The sequence below is a fragment of the Grampus griseus genome (genome assembly GCF_964374135.1).
Source record: "Grampus griseus genome assembly, chromosome: 10".
Classification (NCBI taxonomy): Eukaryota; Metazoa; Chordata; class Mammalia; order Artiodactyla; family Delphinidae; genus Grampus; species Grampus griseus.
Genome location: NC_139004.1, coordinates 77,494,350 through 77,516,940, shown reverse-complemented (window position 1 = coordinate 77,516,940; position 22,591 = coordinate 77,494,350). Strand labels below are relative to the sequence as shown.

Genomic DNA, 22,591 nt, shown 5'->3' with positions numbered 1-22,591 from the left:
TCTTATTAGTCATAAGTTTTATACACGTCAGTGTATACATGTCAATCCCAATCACCCAATTCATCACACACACCCCCACCCCCACGGCTTTCCCCCCTTGGTGTCCATACGTTTGTTCTCTACATCTGTGTCTCTATTTCTGCCCTGCAAACCAGTTCATCTATACCATTTTTCTAGGTTCCACATATATGCGTTAATATACGATATTTGTTTTTCTCTTTCTGACTTACTTCACTCTGTATGACAGTCTCTAGATCCATCCGCGTCTCAACAAATGACCCAGTTTCGTTCCTTTTTATGGCTGAGCAATATTCCATTGTATATGTGTACCACATCTTTATCCATTCATCTGTCGGTGGGCATTTAGGTTGCTTCCATGACCTGGGTATTGTAAATAGTGCCGCAATGAACATTGGGGTGCATGTTTCTTTTTGAATTATGGTTTTGTCTGGATATATGCCCAGTAGTGGGATTGCTGAATCATATGGTAATTCTATTTTTAGTTTTTTAAGGAACCTCCATACTGTTGTCCATAGTGGCTGTATCAATTTACATTCCCACCAACAGTGCAACAGAGGGTTCCAACAGAGGGTTCCCTTTTCTCCACACCCTCTCCAGCCTTTGTTGTTTGTAGATTTTCTTATGATGCCCATTCTAACTGGTGTGAGGTGATACCTCATTGTAGTTTTGATTTGCATTTCTCTAATAATTAGTGATGTTGAGCAGCTTGTCATGTGCTTCTTGGCCATCTGTATGTCTTCTTTGGAGAAATGTCTATTTAGGTGTTCTGCCCATTTTTTGATTGGGTTGTTTGTTTTTTTAATATTGAGCTGCATGAGCTGTTTATATATTTTGGAGATTAATCCTTTGTCCATTGATTCGTTTGCAAATGTTTTCTCCCATTCTGAGGGTTGTCTTTTCGTCTTGTTTATGGTTTCCTTTTTTGTGCAAAAGCTTTGAAGTTTCATTAGATCCCATTTGTTTATTTTTGTTTTTATTTCCATTACTATCAAAAAAGATCTTGTTGTGATTTATGTCAAAGAGTGTTCTTCCTATGTTTTCCTCTAAAAGTTTATAGTGTCCGGCCTTACATTTAGGTCTCTAATCCACTTGGAGTTTATTTTTGTGTGCGGTGTTAGGGAGTGTTCTAATTTCATTCTTTCACATGTAGCTGTCCAGTTTTCCCAGCACCACTTATTGAAGAGACTGTCTTTTTTCCACTGTATATCCTTGCCTCCTTTGTCATAGATTAGTTGGCCATAGGTGTGTGGGTTTATCTCTGGGCTTTCTATCTTGTTCCATTGATCTGTGTTTCTGTTTCTGTGCCAGTACCATACTTTCTTGATTACTGTAGCTTTATACTATAGTCTGAAGTCAGGGAGTCTGATTCCTCCAGCTCCGTTTTTTTTCCCTCAAGACTGCTTTGGCTATTCGGGGTCTTTTGTGTTTCCATACAAATTTTAAGATTTTTTGTTCTAGTTCTGTAAAAAATGCCGTTGGTAATTTGATTGATAGGGATTGCATTGAATCTGTAGATTGCTTTGGGTAGTATAGTCATTGTCACAATGTTGATTCTTCCAGTCCAAGAACATGGTCTATCTCTCTGTCTGTTGGTATCATCTTTCATTTCTTTAATCAGTGTCTTATAGTTTTCTGCATACAGGTCTTTTGTCTCCCTAGGTAGGTTTATTCCTAGGTGTTTAATTCTTTTTGTTGCAGTGGTAAACGGGAGTGTTTCCTTAATTTCTCTTTCAGATTTTTCATCATTAGTGTATAGGAATGCAAGAGATTTCTGTGCATTAATTTTGTATCCTGCAACTTTACCAAATTCATTAATTAGCTCTGGTAGTTTTCTGGTGGCATCTTTAGGATTCTCTAAGTATAGTATCATGTCATCTGCAAACAGTGACAGTTTTACTTTTTTCCAATTTGTATTCCTTTTATTTCTTTTTCTTCTCTGATTGCCATGGCTAGGACTTCCAAAACTATGTTGAATAATAGTGGTGAGAGTGGACATCCTTGTCTTGTTCCTGATCTCAGAGGAAATGCTTTCAGTTTTTCACCATTAAGAATGATGTTTGCTGTGGGTTTGTCATATATGGCCTTTATTATGATGAGATAGGTTCCCTCTATGCCCACTTTCTGGAGAGTTTTTATCATAAATGGGTGTTGAATTTTGTCAAAAGCTTTTTCAGCATTTATTGAGATGATCATATGGTTTTTCTTCTTCACTTTGTTAATATGGTGTATCACATTGATTGATTTGCGTATATTGAAGAATTCTTGCATCCCTGGGATAAATCCCACTTAATCATGGTGTATGATCCTTTTAATGTGTTGTTGGATTCTGTTTGCTGGTATGCTGTTGAGGATTTTTGTGTCTATATTTATCAGTGATATTGGTCTCTAATTTTCTTTTTTTGTAGTATCTTTATCTGGTTTTGGTATCAGGGTGATGGTGGCCCCATAGAATGAGTTTGGGAGTGTTCCTTCCTCCGCAATTTTTTGGAAGAGTTTGAGAAGGATGGGTGTTAGCTCTTCTCTAAATGTTTGATAGAATTCACCTGTGAAGCCATCTGGTCCTGGACTTTTGTTTGTTGGAAGATTTTTAATCACAGTTTCAATTTCATTACTTGTGATTTGGTCTGTTCATATTTTCTATTTCGTCCTGGTTCAGTCTTGGAAGGTTATACCTTTCTAAGAATTTGTCCATTTCTTCCAGGTTGTCCATTTTATTGGCATAGAGTTGCTTGTAGTAGTCTCTTAGGATGCTTTGTATTTCTGTGGTGTCCATTGTAACTTCTCCTTTTTCATTTCTAATTTTATTGATTTGAGTCCTCTCCCTCTTTTTCTTGATGAGTCTGGCTAATGGTTTATCAATTTTATCTTCTCAAAGAACCAGTTTTTTAAAAAATTAATTAATTTATTTTTGGCTGTGTTGGGTCTTCGTTAATGTGCCAGGGCTTTCTCTAGTTGCGGCAAGTGGGGGCCACTCTTCATTGCAGTGCGCGGACCTCTCACTGTCATGGCTTCTCTTGTTGCAGAGCACAAGCTCCAGACCCGCAGGCTCAGTAGTTGTGGCTCATGGGCCTAGTTGCTCCGCGGCATGTGGGATCTTCCCAGACCAGGGCTCAAACCCGTGTCCCCTGCATTGGCAGGCAGATTCTCAACCACTGTGCCACCAGCGAAGCCCAGAACCAGCTTTTAGTTTTATTGATCTTTGCTATTGTTTTCTTTGTTTCTATTTCATTTATTTCTGCTCTGATGTTTATGTTTTCTTTCCTTCTGCTAACTTTGTATTTTGTTTGTTCTTCTTTCTCCAGTTCCTTTAGGGGTAAGGTTAGATTGTTTATTTGAGATTTTTCTTGTTTCTTGAGGTAGGCTTGTATAGCTATAAACTTCCCTCTTGGAACCGCTGTTGCTGCATCCCATGGGTTTTGGATCATTGTGTTTTCATTGTCATTTGTCTCTAGGTATTTTTTGATTTCCTCTTTGATTTCTTCAGTGATCTCTTGGTTATTTAGTAACGTATTGTTTAGCCTCCATGTGTTTGTGGTTTTTATGTTTTTTTCCCTGTAATTGATTTCTAATCTCATAGCGTTGTGGTCAGAAAAGATGCTTGATATGATTTCACTTTTCTTAAATTTACTGAGCCTTGATTTATGACCCAAGATATGATCTATCCTGGAGAATGTTCCGTGAGAGCTTGAGAAGAAAGTGTAGTCAGCTGTTTTTGGATGGAATGTCCTATAAATATCAATTAAATCTATTTGGTCTATTGTGTCATTTAAAGCATGTGTCTCCTTATTTATTTTCATTTTGGATGATCTGTCCATTGGTGTAAGTGAGGTGTTAAAGTCCCCCACTATTATTGTGTTACTGTCGATTTCCTTTTTTATAGCTGTTAGCAGTTTCCTTATGTATTGAGGTGCTCCTATGTTGGGTGCATATATATTTATAATTGTTGTATCTTCTTCTTGGATTGATCCCTTGATCATTATGTACTGTCCTTCCTTGTCTCTTGTGACATTCTTTATTTTAAAGTCTATTTTATCTGATATGAGTATTGCTACTCCAGCTTTCTTTTGATTTCCATTTGCATGGAATATCTTTTTCCATCCCCTCACTTTCAGTCTGAATGTGTTCCTAGGTCTGAAGTGGGTCTCTTGTAGACAGCATATATATGGGTCTTGTTTTTGTATCCATTCAGCAAGCCTGTGTCTTTTGGTTGGAACATTTAATCCATTCATGTTTAAGGTAATTATCAATATGTATGTTCTTATGACGATTTTCTGAATTGTTTTGGGTTTGTTTTTGTAGGTCCTTTTCTTCTCTTGCGTTTCCCACTTAGAGAAGTTCCTTTAGCATTTGTTGTAGAGCTGGTTTGGTGGTGCTGAATTCTCTTAGCTTTTGCTTGTCTGTAAAACTTTTGATTTCTCCATTGAATCTGAATGAGATCCTTGCCAGGTAGTCTTGGTTGTAGGTTCTTCCCTTTCAGCACTTTAAGTATATCATGCCACTCCCTTCTGGCTTGTAGAGTTTTTGCTGAGAAATCAGCTGTTAACCTTATGGGAGTTCCCTTGTATGTTATTTGTCGCTTTTCCCTTGCTGCTTTGAATAATTTTTCTTTGTCTTTAATTTTTGCCAATTTGATACTGTGTGTCTCGGAGTGTTTCTCCTTGGGTTTATCCTGTATGGGATTCTCTGTGCTCCCTGGACTTGGGTGGCTATTTCCTTTCCCATCTTAGGGAAGTTTTCGCCCATAATCTCTTCAGATATTTTCTTGGGTCCTTTCTCCCTTTCTTCTCCTTCTGGGACCCCTGTAATGCAAATGTTGTTGTGTTTAATGTTGTCCCAGAGGTCTCTTAGGCTGTCTTCATTTCTTTTCATTCTTTTTTCTTTATTCTGTTCCGGAGCGGTGAATGCCACCATTCTGTCTTCCAGGTTACTTATCCGTTCTTCTGCCTCAGTTATTCTGCTATTGATTCCTTTTAGTGTAGTTTTCATTTCAGTTATTGTATTGTTCATCTCTGTTTGTTTGTTCTTTAATTCTTCTAGGTCTTTGTTAAACATTTCTTGCATCTTCTCGATCTTTGCCTCCATTCTTTTTCCGAGGTCCTGGATCATCTTCACTATCATTATTCTGAGTTCTTTTTCTGGAAGGTTGTCTATCTCCACTTCATTTAGTTGTTTTTCTGGGGTTTTATCTCGTTCCTTCATCTGGTACATAGCCCTCTGCCTTTTCATCTTGTCTCTCTTTCTGTGAATGTGGTTTTTGTTCCAAAGGCTGCAGGATTGTATTTCTTCTTGCTTCTGTTGTCTGCCCTCTGGTGGATGAGGCTATCTAAGAGGCTTGTGCAAGTTTCCTGATGGGAGGCACTGGTGGTGGGTAGAGCTGACTGTTGCTTTGGTGGGCAGAGCTCAGTAAAACTTTAATCTGCTTGTCTGCTGATGGGTGGGGCTGGATTCCCTCCCTGTTGGTTGTTTGGCCTGAGGCAACCCAACACTGGAGCCTACCTGGGCTCTTTGGTGGGGCTAATGGCAGCCTCTCGGAGGGCTCACGCCAAGAAGTACTTCCCAGAACTTCTGTTGCCAGTGTCCTTGTCCCCACGGTGAGCCACAGCCACCCCCCGCCTCTGCAGGAGACTCCCCAAAACTAGCAGGTAGGTCTGGTTCAGTCTCCCCTGTTGTCACTGCTCCTTCCCCTGGGTCCCGATGCGCACACTGCGATGCGCACACTCCACAGAGTGGAGTCTCTGTTTCCCCCAGTTCTGTCAAAGTCCTGCAATCAAATCCCACTAGCCTTCAAAGTCTGATTCTCTAGGAATTCCTCCTCCCATTGCCAGACCCCCAGGTTGGGAAGCCTGACATGGGGCTCAGAACCTTCACTCCAGTGGGTGGACTTCTGTGGTATAAGTGTTCTCCAGTCTGTGAGTCACCCATCCAGCAGTTATGGGATTTGATTTTACTGTGTTTGTGCCCCTCCTACCGTCTCATTGTGGCTTCTCCTTTTGTCTTTGGATGTGGGGTATCTATTTTGGTGAGTTCCAGTGTCTTCCTGTCGATGACTGTCCTGCAGCTAGTTGTGATTCTGGTGTTCTTGCAAGAGGGAGTGAGAGCACGTCCTTCTACTCCACCGTCTTGGTTTCCTGGATCTCGGGAATTGTTTTATTATTGATTCAATTTTATTACTGGTAATTGGTCTGTTCATATTTTTTATTTCTTCCTGATTCAGTGTTGGGAGAGTGTATGTTTCTAGAAATTTATCCATTTTTTCCAGCTCATCCATTTTATTGGTGTACAACTGTTGATAATAATCTCTGATGATCCCTTGTATTTCTGTTGTGTTGGTTGTAACTTCTCCTATTTCATTTCTGATTTTATTTACTTGGGACGTCTCTCATTTTATTTGGTGAGTCTGGCTAAAGTCTTATCATTTTTTTTTGTCTTTTCAAAGAACCAAACTTAGTTTCATTGATCTTTTCTGTTGTTTTTTTAGTCCCTATCTCATTTATTTCTGCTCTGATCTTTATGATTTATTTCCTTCTACTAACTTTGCTTTTTGTTTGTTCTTCTTTTCCTAGTTCCTTTAGGTGTAAGATTAGGTTGTTTGAGTTTTTCTTGTTTCTGGTGTGAATCATTTAAGTGGACATTGACAAATGAGTAACTTTCTATGAGTCACCAACTTTCTGGGTATCCCCCTAATAAAGTGCATGCTTTTTTCAACTTCCTCTTAACTCAGTTTGTTCTCGTCTAAGGAAACCCAGGGATATAGAAACTGTATAATGCAGTGACATATGCAGAAACTGAGAGAAAGCTAGAGAAAGGATACATATGGTAAAAAGTGCTGTCATTATGCCCTGTCAGCTTTTTTCCAAGAGCCTCTTATTTTTCATTCAAGTACTTTGTAAACAAATTAAGTGAGGTAACTAGTGAGGAAAGGTATTGCATCCTCTGCCCTTCAGTTATTTCAGAGTTGACTGTGTGTGATACATACCATGTCATTCAAAGGAGCCTTGAGGGACACCTGACCTAGTTGAGCAGCCGTGCTTTAATAAAACTGCCACAATAAGTTATGGAATTTCTTACACAAGTGTGAGATTCCCTCAAAGACACACTGAAGGTTACTTAAATTTTAATATTTAGAGCATAGCATAGATGGTAGTGACCAGATGGCTGGGTTGCATGACAATGATGATGACAGTGACATGATGAGCACGATTATGATGATGATAATGATGATGATGATAGTACCTATCATTTTAATATACTTACCATATGCCGAGGACAGAGTTACAATGTCGTATATTAGCTCATTTAATCTTTACAACATCATAATGAAGATGCTAAGAGTATACCTACTTTACAAGTAAACGAATGTTTAAAAAAACTAATGCTGTTTTCTCAAGACCACATAGCTGCTGGGTGGTGGATCCAGAATTCAAACTCAGACAGTCTGATTCCAGAATGAAGATCTTTAATCACCGTATCTGTGGCCTCCAGACTTTTTTGAACACACACTCTGTCAGTAAAACATTTTGCTGATACCCCTTTTATGTTTATTTATTAATAACTAATACTATACTAATATACTATGTACATAATAAAAGCATGTAAAGTATAAATGAAGAAGGATGGCCAAAAGATGAAATAATACTTGATTTTGTTATATTTATCAATGGTATCAATACAAAGCATTTTTGATATCATGAAAAGGTAATAATTGATGTTTTGATGAAAGTTATATGCTTGAATATGTATGCTTCAGTATTTTTGAAATTTTTGTTTAATGCTTTCTCAATTAGTAGCTCAAAAGCTAAGTTCTGAGTTTTTTTCACTGCTTGGTCATAACTGGAAATGACGCATTAGAAAGATCCTTAGATCCAAATGGAAGATGGGCATCACTGGATGTACTTGTGAAATCAAGATATCTGTGTTTCAGTTCTTCCCACCAATTATGCAAAGATTTTTGTTGAAATCCACCTAGTGAATTGTCTTTTCCAATGTCAATCTATTGTTGTTCTGCAAATGTTGCATCTTTATATATTTTTAATTTGTTTAAGAATTATTAAAACTCTTAGTACAACACTTTTGAATACTGATTAATCAGGCTTATAAAATTTTTTCCAATATTTTAAAGAGATTTTTAGAGATACATCCAATATATGATGCACCCTGACATCACACAATAAAAGAATCATTTTGTTAATGATTTAATTTTTTAATGATTTAAACATTTAATGTTCCAAAAACATTATTTGCTTTCAAATTGCTCTCTCCATAACATCCTTTTTTTTTTTTTTTTTAAAGCGTTTGTCTTTATGTCCAAGATGCTTGGTGTTTATATATCTTGCTACTTGTGATGGCTTGAAGCCATCATTAGCTAGTGTCTCCAGATAGCATGCATGGGACATAGTTCACTGTTGATGATGATTATCCATATATCAAATATTTTTCTTATTATTTTGCATTGGGGAGGGTTGGCCTCGTGATAGATTTGAAGAGCTCATCTTTGTAATTCTTAATAGGCTGATGAGGAGTGAGAGGGGAAGTTTGGATTCTGCCCTTTTCTTATTCATTTGTGCTGATATTGTTTATTAATGTAACTGCCTCAGGCAGGGTTGGGAGGTGGGAAACTGATGGATCTTTAATGGTGTTACACTGCGTTCTCTTCCTGGGTTCTTGCAGTTTGGGGAACGGCCAGAAATCTTACCGTATATGAAGTGCGTGAACACTGCAGTTCTATAAGAAGACTATTTTGGTATCAACAACAATAAAAATTGCTGGATGACAAAAGCAAGGCTCAAAGTGTGTGACATTCACAATCCAGTTTTTCAAAATATTCAAAGTACAGTATGAGCAAATGAACCTCATGGGGTTGGGAGGTTGAGTCTCTTCAGTATCATCATGGTGGGGAAGTTAAATTGCTATAAATAGCCCTGGTCACTGACATTCCCTGCCGCTGCCCCAAACGCCACTGCCACCAGAGTTAGATCACTCAGTAACTTTTAGAAAAACTGTATGGAAATTATGGAAATGTCAAATGTATATACATAAGTAGAGAAGTTAGTGTCATGAACCCTATGTACCCATCCCTCAGTTTATTAACTGTTACTTCGTCGTCAGTCTGTTTTATCTATATTCCCCATACCTCCCTATTGAATTATTTTGAAGCAAATTCCAGACATAACATCATTACACACATAAATATTTTAGTATGAATCTCCAAAATAGAAGGACCTGTTTTTGTAAACATAACCCATGGTACCATTATTATACTTGATAAGTTAACTTCCCTGAGGTCTCACGAATATTTTTTAGTTTGTTCACTCAAATCAGTTTCCAGATAAAGTCCATGTATTGTAATTGATTGATATGATGCTTGTGTGTCTTTTTATCTATAGAGTTTTCTCTCCCCTATTTTAAAGTTATTATTATTTTGCTTGCAATTTTTTTGTTGATACCAGGTCATTTGTCTTGAAGAGTTTCCCATAGACTGGATTTTGCTGATTGTACTCCCTTCGTATTATTTAACATGAGCATCTGCAACCCCCATAAACTGGTAGTAGGATCCAGTGAATTATCACATTAAAATCTGATTCTTTTACAAGAATACCTCAAAGGCAGTGTTTGCATTTCTACCAGTAGTCACATAATAACTAGTTCTCTCCCTTTTGGGATCTTAATAGCCCTCGATGACAATTACCTAGATCCATTATTCTGAGGGGTTGCAACAGGTGATACTCTTTCTTTTTTTACCTACTAGCTGGAACAAGTCTGTAAAGAGAGAATTTCCTTTATCAGTTTTTTGATTACTCTGAGGTACAGATCACACAAGAAAGGCAAAAAAAAAAAAAAAAAGGTTGATACTTTCTCTTCATTTCTATTACCAAAATAACAGGTTGGTTCCTTAGCAACCTTGGAAGGTAACCGATTATGGTTTTTGTTCTGTTTTGGTTGAATACTGTTATGATCTGAACATACTTTACATGACATTCTGTGTAGTCATTATTTTTATTGATTCTCAAATTATCTATGGCCAGTGTCAGGCTCCTCTAACTGGTTTCTGGATCCTTTTAAGAAGATCCCAGCAGTCTTTGATAGCTTCCTTAATTTCTGATAAGATGAGGGTCTTCATGTACATTACATGCCTCAGACACGGAATCAGCAGAGGAACCCTGGGCAATTTTCATGGGAAATTCAGAGATCACAGTCTGGAAATCATTTTCATTACAAGCTTTGGTTTATCTTCCATTTTTTAAATATAAGAGTGTGTGTGTATGTGTGTCTATTTCTCTTCCTTTCTCTTAGATGCATAGTACCATAAAATATGCACATTTCTCTGCCTATCATTTTTTCTGTTAACAATGTGTACTGGAGGTCATTCCATATCAGTATCTAAAACGATTCTTCATTCCTTTCTTATAATTATACTGTACTGCATTGCATGGTGATTCAATAGTTTCTTCAACCAGTTCCCAATAATGGGCATTTGCTATTATAAGTAATACTTCAATGAATAACCTTGCATATATATTTTCTTAAACTTGTCTCACTTAACTTTATAATCATAACTAATAGGTTAAGTACATTGCCTGAGGTCACACAACTAATAAGTGATTATCTGAGATTTAAACCCCACCTTGTTGTCTAGCTCCCAAACCCAGGTTTCTATTTGCTGTCTCTTTATTATCGCAGGATAACTAAAACATTGGGCCTGGAATTATATCAGTTCAGTGTGGAGGTACTGCTGATCGGAAGCTCAAACTTTACTTGGACTTTGATTAATAAAACTAAAGGAGAAAAGATTATTAGGTGTCAAATGCAGGGTTTTAGGAAGGAGACAACTTTCAAAACTTGGGTCCTTGGAGGGAAAAATAGAAGTTCTTGATGGTGGAAAAACTTGGGGTGCACCATTCCCAGCTGTGCTTGAAACTAATTCAGCCTTTTACTGGGGCACAGACCAGAAGCACACACATCAGTGAGACTCCCCCAGATCTCAGACTTGTCACTTGGGTCACCTTTGTTCAAGGAGAGCCACACTCTTTGTTGTTTTCTTTTTGGAACCTCGGGAATATTCTGGAAGGATGGTGCTATTAGGAAAATAACAGTCTAGACTATATTCAAAACTCCTCAAATGCAATGCTTAAGCACCAAAGACTGTTTCTTTGGCTATTTTTCCTCCTGTCCAGGGTTACATAATACAACTCTGTATGTCCTTCCATAGAAAGGAATTTGGCTGTCTTCATAGCCAGATCTGACCCATGAAGACATTTTTTCCCTTTGGAGACTGTCTGGAAAATTATAAGTCAGAATTTACCTCTTCTTTTATTATACATTAAGTAAGATGTTGGACATAAACTCATACCATCCGTTGGGTATCATGAGGGTAATCCAGAATGGTAGTTCCAAAAGGGCAAGGTTGTTTCTTTTTTAAATTGCCATTGAATCCTCAGTGCTTAGAACAGCGCTTGACACATAATGACGCTCAATAAATAACTCTTTGAATGTATGAATGAATGAATAAATGAATGAATAGATGGATGAATGAATTTGGGCTCCAGAAATTTGGTCAGTGTTGATATTAAACTTTAAGGATGGCCCATTAGTCTGCCTTGTGCAAAAATTACCAAGAGGGGGAAATGCTTTTTTCTTCTCACCTTTCTTCTTTTTCTTTCTCCTACCTTTGGACATCCTCTCCTTTTTCTAGAGTTTTTCAGCCAGTTCCAGAATGATGCTTCTCTTCTTCTCTACCCTCACCACAAGTCCAGACTTCTTAGTAGAGCAGATGTCAGCATAGTATTGGTGGGGCATTGGGGGAGACTAGAGGGAGGTGAGGAATATTAGGGTAGGATGATTAGAAATTAATATTCAGGTTTTTCTTTAAAAAGCTTCTTAGAACTAAGAAAAATGGGGGATGGGAGGTGGTGGTGGGATGAATTGGGAGATTGGGACTGACATATATACACTAATATGTATAAAATAGATAACTAATAAGAAAGAAAAAAAGAACTAAGAAAAACAAAAACAAAAGCAAAACTCAGTCAAATCTGGGGACCAAAAGGAAATAAGAAATTCTAGTGCAGCGGAGGATGTAAAGCCTACATCCTGGTCTCTTATTAATTTCTAAAATCAAAGAGGCAAACTTCCAGAAGGTGGTCTCTGAGATGCTAAGACTTGGAATGTCCGGCCTCTGCCATCTTGTGGTCTGCTTGGCTTTGTGTATGGCTTCCACGGGACACCTCGGATCACTCCCACTGCCATCTGCCCCCCTCTACCGACACAGCATGTCCTGGCCCCCAGGAGTAGTTTCCTCGGCACTCCAGTCCTTTGTGCCCTCCCAGCCTTCTGCTCTTTGCAGAAGCCTCGTCCCACATTGCCCCTCTTTCTATTTCTGCTCCAGGATTCTCGGCTACCCATGCTCGGTGTCTGCTGTGTCATCTTCCATTCATCCTGGTATATCAGAGGCCCACGAGGCTGACCCAACATTATCTGCTCTTCTCTGGGTTTCCACACCCAACTTCAAAGCTGCTTGTTCTTTGAAAGGAGGAGGTTTGTGTAGGAAAGGCTTCTGTATTTGTAAATGGAAGTGTGTCAATGCATGCACATCCTGACATACCCTCAGGTGTTTCCTACCTGCACATTCACTGCTCTTGTGTTTGGCAACAGCCAACTCAGCTGCCACGGGGCTGGTGGCTTTGTCTGCTGTGAGCCCTCAGGGCAGTGAACACTCCTGAGGGAGACTGTGGAGTCTACCCTGGGACAAGCCTCCCGGTTATGTGTTATGTGAGTAGATAAGTGTGTGTCCTCTCACCCAAGGTTGCCTGTTTCCAAGTTCATGCTTTATGTTAATGTATAATAAATGCAAAGAGGCAGGGGAGGAGGGAGTTCAGACAGAGGGGATCTAGCTTAGGGAGTAGGAGGGGCCATCAGAGAGAGGGGACTTTATTAGCATTTTGCCAGAAAAGTAAACTTTAGCCAAGTGAAGAAAGTGAAGGGAGAGGGCAGAGGGAAATGCTCTCCAATGGCAGTAATAGCCAAAAAAAGAACAATGCATCAGTGGAGTTGTGAGGACTTACAGAAAAATGACATTCGACTTCTTATTGCCCATAGGGGCAATGTTCTAGACACAGCATAAAAGCATGTTGTTCCCCGACTGCAGACAAATATCACAATGGGTAAAAAAGCAACTTTCCTTAAAGAGATTTCAGTGATATTCCACGCAGTCTGTCCACGTGCTTACCCGCACATGAAATCAACACTGCTTGTCTGTTTGTTAGGAAAAGTGGTATCTCTCAAATTGCAGGAAATTTACGCTCTCAGCCACTTCCGAAAGGAACCCACACTGTTTCTCTGTTGGACAGAGCAAGGGTAATTACATCACCAATGCTTTTAAATTATCAGTAACAGAATCTTGGGGGAGGGAATTGAGCCAATAAGAAATATCATTTTAATAAGCCAGAACTCATTTGTGGATGCAGAAAGGTCTTTGGAAACCTCTGTCCAATCCAGCTGGTTCATATTGCAACAAGGCGTTGGGCAGTGGAACTCGAGAGCACTGATGGCTTTTTACTCTTTGCTATTCTGAATCTCAGGACAAGCTTGAGTGGGAGGATTTTCTGTTCTCCCCTGTGCAGGCCTAGGGCTGCATTGTGCGTGCTGCTATATTTGGTTCCCTGTATAGAAAACTTGCACGTGTGTGTGTGTGTGTGTGTGTGTGTGTGTTGTGTGTTTAATCAACCTAGTTTATTTTTTAGAGCAGTTTTAGGTTTACAGAAAAATTGACTGGAAAGTACAGGGTTTCCACATACTCGGCATCCCCCCTTCCCTCAACAGTCTCCCCTATTATTAGCATCTTGCATTAGTGTGGGACATTGGTACAACTGATGAACCGATATTGATACAGTATTATTAACTAAAGTCCATCGTTTATATAAGGGTTTGCACTTGTGTCTTTAGTGTTTCCCAGCTTCAGAAAACCTCCCGACTTTGTCCTATTTCTTCCCTCTGCCACTCTGCATAATGATGAAGGTTGTTGGAACCAGTTAAGATCTCCACATCCGTCCAAATACCATAGTAGCTTGAATGGTAACTGCTGATCTGGTGTACATTCTTTCACTGTCATGACCGACAGGACAAGGTTCTGACGTGCATCAGTTTTGGTGACGCCCCCCAGTTTGTGAGGTGTTACATTAAAGAATCTTCTATAACTTCTACGTAGACTGCATTCAGATTTTTTCAGCTTTTTCTCTGGAAATAATTGCTACTGATACGTTCACTATTGAACCTCATAAGACTCACTGAACTGGTGTTCAGTGATTTCGTGATTCCACGTGTTGCCGTGCTGGCCTTTGCAATCTGGGCTCCAGCCAAGTGAAACTCTCTGCCGCTCCATTTCCAGTGGGTTGTTGTGACTTTATGTTTGGATCGTCCTGTTGTACACGCTGGATGCTTGTGCTAAGAGCACCTCTTTTTTTTTTGTTAATCAGCATGGTTTAAATTATAAACTGACAAAAGAAATTCTTACTCTGTCCCCCCATATAGGTCCCACATTTTATCATCTCTCTCTCTCTTCTCTCCTTCTGTAACCCCCTCATGAATGCCCTTTTCATTCATTCTCCCACGTTCCGACCCTCCTTCCTTCTCCCCAGTATTCCTATCTCTGCCAACTAAGATTTTAGACACTATTCAAGACCCGCCTCTCCTTAGATGTCATTTAGATTGCGTGAAACCTTCTCCTGATTCTTCTCTGAACCTGAGAACTCATGAGTGTTCTCTGATCCTGTGTGCTCTCTAATCATGTCAGATCTGACATGTCATGAAGGAAACATTTCAGTGGTTTTTGCCCATCCTACTTTGAGTTAAATCCTAACTCTGCACTTAGGCACGTAAGACCTTGCAGCATGTTCTGTTCCCTGCTTCCCTCTCTAAGACTGTACCCTTCCACTCTCCTCCTGGCTGCCTTCCTGGTAGCACTAATAGCTGGTCAAGGTTGGTGATTCGCTAGATCATTCTGATAAGGTCCCAGAGTGTGGTCCATATACCCTTGGGGGTCTACAAGATGAGTTCCCTAGCAATACTAAGACACTATTTGCTTTTTTGCCCCAGTGTGTTGACATGTGCACTAATGGTGCAAAAGCCATGGTGAATGAACCTGCTAGTGCCAAACCATACTAGTCATTGTCGTCCTTACCGCCACTTACTCACTGTTTAAAAACTGCCAGACTCACTGGATACTCTTCTTGATGAAGCAGTAGACATTATTGGTTTCATTAAAATTTGACCCTGAGTACACCCTTTTAATACTCTGTATAATGAAGTGGTAAATATACATAAAGCACTCAGACTGCATAACAAAAGCAGTGATTGTCTCCTGGAAAGGGACTGGACTGATTGAGTTAATGAACTAGCCATTTTTTTTGTAATGGAGCATCAGTTTTACTTTGAAAGAACAACTGAGAAAAAGGAAAAGAAAAGAAAAACTGAGGTTATGCAAATTTACCTGTTTTGCCAATGTTTTCTAGAAAATGAATGGAGGTAGCCTGTTAATTCAAGAAAAGCAATTGATAGTTATTTTTGCCAGTGATAAAATTTGAGCTTTCCATCCACCAGTATAGCTTGACAGTTTCCTAACACCTAAATGCTTCTTTAGTGATGCCAGTATGATAGTAAATAACACGATTTTTTGTTATTGTGTAATGAAATGTATCAATATTTGAAATATTTTCATAACTCAATGAACTACTATTTCCCTATAACCAAAGCATGATACTTTTAAGAAACCATGCATGGAGAAATGATTCATTCAAAGAGCAAGCTAGACCAATGAATTTTTTTTTTTTTTACATCTTTATTGGAGTATAATTTCTTTACAATTGTGTGTTAGTTTCTGCTTTATAACAAAGTGAATCAGTTATACCTATGTTCCCATATCTCTTCCCTCTTGCGTCTCCCTCCCTCCAACGCTCCCTATCCCACCCCTCTAGGTGGTCACAAAGCACCGAGCTGATCTCCCTGTGCTATGCGGCTGCTTCCCACTAGCTATCTATTTTACGTTTGGTAGTGTATATATGTCCATGCCTCTCTCTCGCTTTGTCACAGCTTACCCTTCCCCCTCACCATACCCTCAAGTCCATTCTCTAGTAGGTCTGTGTCTTTATTCGTGTCTTACCCCTATAGACCAATGAATTTTAATGTAATAGAGTACAGAAAGATCACTGATGAGGTTTCCAATTTTACATTGCAACAAACTTTTAAGAAAGTACCACTAGTTGAGCTTTGGTATAGTATCAAAGATAATCCACATCTCTCTCAAAGGGCTATTAAAGTATCCCTCCATTTTCCAGCAGCGTATCTGTGGGAGGCCAGAGTTTCTTCACATGCTTCAACCAAAACAGCATATTACAACAGATTGAATGCAGAAACAGATTTGAGAATCCAGCTGTCTTCTATTAATTTTTGAAGGAAATTTGCAATACTGTATCATGTTGCCAGCCATTTCACTAATTTTTGTTTTAGAAAATATAGTTATTTTCTTAGAGTGTTATTTAGGTTAACATGTAGAAAATGTATTGTTATTTTTGATTAATTCATCAATATTTTAAACTCCCCAGTTTTAATTTCTATTACAGTGCATATCAGTAGATGTAAACTGCATAAACAAAAGCTCCTTTGGAGTCTTCAGTAAATTTTCAACATGTAAAGAGACTTGAAACCAAAATATTTGAGACTCGTGGCAACTTGAACAACTCTCCATGAGGTCTTTTGAGTCTAAGAATTCATATCTGACCACCTGTCAGAAGATTCTGGGTGAATACTGCCTGAGTGCTTCCAAATTGGAAAAATATAATCTTATTTTTTAAAAAACTAGAAGTGTTGCATTCAAGGATAGGACATTTGATCCAGCTTTTAAGAGCTTTGCAGTGTGTATACAGGCTACTTTCTCCATCCCTTCTTTGCCTCTACCTGTATCCTTTACCTCCTCTCATCCCATCTTTAATCCAACTATTAGTCTGTCTCATTCTCTAAATTCATTTTTCCTAATTTTTTTCCTCTTCTACTAAATAAGTATTTTCTGAGAGAATTCCAGCTTGGTGTTTAAATTCTGTTCCCAAGGTCATTTTTCTTGGGTCATAGAACGCTTCGTTCTTTCTCTCCTGCCCAAATAGGTCTTTAGGAATAACACGTTGGTTGGTCTTTCTATTATTTAATGATTTAAAAATTCAAGTTGAATTTTTAAAGGTAGTAATTAAGTTAAAGATATTTAGCTGCTGCCCTAAAATTTTGAAAAAGGAGCAAGAACTTTTATATATCGCAGATAAAAATTTTTTTTCTAAAGAAGCACTTTTAAAAATGTGGTAGATGGATAGAAGATAATAGTACATATCTGTGTAAGCTATAGCTAGTACATAAAACCTGTGATTTCACAAGTATTATTGCTTAGAGTTTCAGTTTAAAAATGAAGTTATTTGAAATATATTCAGGACAAAATTTAAGTAAATAGTAGTATGGTTGGTATATAGAGAGGGCATACTTAGGAAAACATTACTTGAATGGTTGAATTTAGGAAAATCATGTTCCAAAGAGAAAGCCAGGGTTACAGCCCTAGCATAACTTCTCCCTCTTCAATACTTTTGCCCTTTCAGCTTACATTTCAGAATTATTGTCATATTTTTCTGTGATGAAGCCTTTCAAATTGATTTATTTCCTCAAGCAAGTGAACAAAACTCACATAAAACAGCTTTTTTCAGGATATGTTGTATAATTGTACATAATATAGAAGGTGCTAAAAATTTTAGGGAAATAAGTAAATATTTGGTTAGGATGATATGATTTTTACTTTTCCTAAAAGCGAGACTTCATTTAGGGTAGAATATATTTTAGTCTGGTTGTAGGAAGATATTTTATTTATGAATAAAATTAATGGACGAATATAAATTTTGATAACCTTCAAGGAAAGGAAATTAAATAAACATTGCCCTCATCTCTCTAGACTAACTTAAGCTTTTAAAGTACTAGTTGAGGGACTTCCCAGGTGGCGCAGTGGTTAAGAATCCACCTGCAAATGCAGGGGACACAAGTTCAATCCCTGGTCTGGGAAGTTCCCACATGCCGCAGAGCAGCTAAGCCCATGCGCCGCAACTACTGAGCCTATGCTCTAGACATTATTCTCATTGTGGTGACTCATGTCACCACAATGGGAAGCCCACACACAGCAATGAAGACCCAACGCAGCCAAAAATAAATAAATAAATTTTAAAATAAATAAAATGAGTGATTTTAAAAAAATAAAAAATAAAGTACTTGTTGACATTTTTGTCAGTTTTCTGTAATGGAATAATAGTTTCTTTTTTAAAAAAGAAAAAACATAGCTCACATTAATAGATTGTAATCTACAGTGCTCACCTTATACTTAAGAGAAGGACTTCATGTACGTGTATAATTGAAACATCTCTCGAACACCCCACACGATTTTCTACTGCCTTTTCCCTATGCTTAGAATGCTACCATTTTAGAGTCATTCTTTCTGGGTAAGCATTGCTTCTTTCCTCTTTCATAGCACAATTGCTGCTCTCATAGGAGGCATATTAACCAATCAGCACCTTAGGAAGTATGCTTTTTTTCATGCCTAGAGAAAGCCGTATGTATACATTAGGAAAGCATTTGGCTGCAAGTAAAAGAAAAAACACAATGACTTGAACAAATATCACTTCATTTTTTTTCTCACATAATGAGAAGGCCAGAGATGGACATTTTATAAATATTTGAGCAGCTCCTCAAAAATATAAGTACCAACACAACCTTCCTTCATGGTTACACGGTAGACACCACAGCTCTAGACAATATATTTGTATCCTCAGCAGAAGAGGGAGGCAGCAAGAAAGGAAAAGGTTATACACGCAGATAGGTTCCTTTTTATGAGTATTTCATTCAAAAGCTTTTCCAGAAGACCCTCAATACCTTTCTGCCTCTGTCACATGGCTACCTATAGCTGCAATGGTGACAGGAAAAAAGTACTTGGCTTTTCAGCCTCTAAAATGGGAAGAACAAGAGGGGGTAAATGTAACTTCAAATGACTGAATAAACAAGAAAAAAGGAGCATTGAAATAAGATTAAAAGATTGAAAGGGGAAAGGAAAAACGAAATCCTAACAATAATACTTCTTAGTTTCGTTTATTAAGTCCTTACTCTGTGTCATATATGCTACATGTACCTTACATATATCATGTCATCTAGTTTTCACAAAAACCCTACAAGGTAGATAAGATTATTTCCGATTTACAGAGGAGAAAACCAGTGTTAACTACGTGCCCAAGGACTTGTATTCAAGCTGGGATTTGACCTGAGTTGGTCTAACTTCAACACTGCCTCTCCTGAGACCAGCACTTAGAACGTGTGGTTTTCTCTTCACTGTGGATCCCATTTCACACTTGTCCAGAATGCTGCAGTAGATTACAAACTGCCTGAAATGCAGTGGGAATCTTCAGGCCTTGCCTAATGAGGTGGATTGAGCCAAGAATGCTTGAAGAGTTCTAGCAAATGCTGCTGCGGCAGCACTTCTCTCTGCAATAATTACCTTTCATCGGTTCAGGCTTTCTGCTCTCGGAACTCATTACTTCAATTCTGAATTCTGATCTGATGCACAAGTGGTTTCCTTACATATTGAATGCTTTGAGATGGCCTTCTATTTTAGGAGGATTCTGTTTGTAAGCGGCTCATAGAAGCCTGTTTGTCTATTTAAAGTTGTACCGTCAGTTACTCTGGGCCAATTATCTTGGTGTGTTCATGCAAGGTCACCTTCAGGATTCAATCCTATCTAGATCTGTTACTTTTATCTGTCCTACAGATCGGTTCTTAGACTTGTTATTTAAGGGAGTTCCTAAGAGAGATTTTCATTCACTTATACAGTCAGCAAAAGAATGCTAAGGAATCAAAAATGAATATGGTCTCTGACTATACTGTGCCTTGGTCGTTTTATATCTTCAGAGCTTAATACTGTGCCTGGGATATATTAAACACTCAGTAAGCATATGTATTCATTCAACGCATAATTGGTTAGAGCCCATTATGTGCCAGACACTAGGAGCACAGCACTAAACAAGACAGATGTGCTTCTTGTACCTGTGAAACAGATGCTCTTACAGGGAGATAGACAATGAAAAGAAAGCAGAATTGTAAAATAAAGAAACAAGGCCCAACTGTCCATCAATAAGAGAATGGATAAATAGTGGTAGAGTCATACCATGTTGTACTACTCAGCACTGAGGATGACCAAGGGATTGCTACCCCCAACCATGTGCCAGAATCTCGTAATGCTTGATTGCACTGACGTCAGGTTCAAAAACAGACAAAATCAATCTGTGATGATAGAAGTCAGGTCACCACAGAGGTAGAGAACAAACATGTGGACACCAAGAGGGGAAAGTGGCAGTGGTGCGTGGTGGGATGAACTGGGATATTGGGATTGACATATATGCACTAATATGTATAAAATAGATAACTAATAAGAACCTGCTGTATAAAAAATAAAAATTAAAAAATTAAAAAAAATAAAAGAGATAGCTAGTGGAAAGCAGCCGCATAGCACAGGGAGATCAGCTCGGTGCTTTGTGACCACCTAGAGGGATGGGATAGGGAGGGTGAGAGGGAGGGAGACGCAAGAGGGAGGAGATATGGGGATATATGTATACATATAGCTGATTTACTTTGTTATACAGCAGAAACTACCACAACATTGTAAAGCAATTATACTCCAATGAAGATGTAAAAAAAAGAAAAGGTTGCCTTTGGAGGGGGGTAATGCCTTTGGGGACGTGCAGGAGCTTCTGGGGTCCAGGTCATGTTGTTTATCTTGATAAGAGGATTGGTTCCATGGGAAAGTTCACTTTGTGAAGATTTCTCATGCTTTGTGCTTATGAGGTATATTTTTCTACATGCAGGTTATAATTCAATCACATAAATTTATCTTAGAAAAAGGTAAATACTGTCATAAAGGCTGTGGAAGAAATGCATAGGGTCTAGGGCAACTTGGATTAGTTTGGGGGAGCATCATGGTAGGCAGGGTGGTCTGAGAAGACCTTCGTGGGACATGCTGGGTAGGCTGAGTCTTCAGGGGGAGAAGTTGGCAGCCATGGGGAGAGGCAGGGGAAGAGCAACTCAGGCAGGGGGAACGGCAAGTGCAAAGGCTCCTGGGCAAGAAAGGTTAGGGTGAATTTGAGAAGGAGAAAAGAGGCCAGTGTGGCCAGAGCAGAGTCATTGGAGAGCAGAGTGAGACGAGACAAAGCCAGGAGTGGACAGAGGCCACATCATGAAGGGCCCTGGGGCATTTAGTCTGTGGCCTGCCCCTTATCATTGGACTCTTCTTTTGTCCCAGAGTGTGCTAAGATCCATGGCTACATCATCCCATTTCCTAGTCATCTTTCCAGCAACCCTAGGAAATAGGTTTTATAATCCCTATTTTATACTTGAAGAACCAAAGCTTAGGGAAGGTAGCTTTCCCAAGGTCAGCCACCTTGGAAATGAGTGGTATCACTAGGATTTGAACCCATATCCCTTTGACCCCAAGCCTACATTCTCAACTCCTGACCCTGCCTCTGAGCACTGGTGTTTAAGTAAAGAACGACTCCAGAGCATGATGCATGTGCCCTTAGGGTTGTGAACAAAGTCCTGAGCAAGTAGAAAACTCCAGCTGGGGAAGGCTGGGAAGGAGCCCCTGGGCTGGATTTTGAAGATACATGTGGAATTTTCCCACGGGCATGCTTTCTCAAGGGAACAGTCTTTGCCTTTCTCAAGGCGAAGACTCAAGAGGATCAAGCTTCACAGCAGCTGATGTCCACTGAGCGTACATGCTGTGCCAGGTTCTGCAATGGCTATTTTATGTATCGCAGTTAATCCTGACAACGATTGTATGAGGTCGCTATTGGCACCATTTTACAGGTAAAAAATGCTGAGGTGTCCAGAGGTTAGCCGTTTGCCTAGTGAGACACAGCTAGTGAGTTGATTAAGTGGACACTATGCTTGTTAAATTAGTGGTGAGAAAAGTAGTGAACACGGATGGGCAGGTGTCAAGCCCAGACGCAAACATAGCTCTGCTACGATAACCCGTGTCCCTAACTCTCCTGCCTGGAACTTGGGGTATCCAGGGAAGTGGCGTATGTTTTGTGGGGCTTCATGATGTGAGTTCTCTGAACTCAACTGAAATGAATGTTCTTGGAGGGCTTCTCTTTTTGAGTCTTTTTTTTTTTTAAAACCATCCCATTTGTGGTAATTTTTAAAAATTTAATATCATAGTGTAGTTAATTTACAGTGTTGGATTAGTTTCAGGTATACAGCAAAGTGATTCAGTTATACATATATCTATTTTTCAAATTTCGTTTTGTGAATTTTATAGTCTGTAATCTCTCTCCTCTGAAACCCTAAACCATACTTTTGTTTGTTTTTGGTATGCTGATACCCCAGTGCCTAGCCCTGGCCGGTGAGTTGAGAGGTCGAATGTATTTTGTTGACCTCAGGGCCTGGGGCAGGACCAGGCAGGGGCTAGGTGGTCTGTAAGTATTTCTTAAAATAAATGAACACTAGGCTTATTTAACAA

At 39.0% G+C, this 22,591-nt stretch overlaps 1 protein-coding gene across 17 annotated transcripts in view; it reads left to right on the top strand.

Moving 5' to 3' along the window:
- Nucleotides 1-22,591, top strand: part of CADPS (calcium dependent secretion activator) — a gene marked incomplete at its 5' end in the record, with an annotated part of 486,465 nt that overhangs the window by 81,482 nt on the left and 382,392 nt on the right. The gene's annotated exons all lie outside the window — the stretch shown is intronic.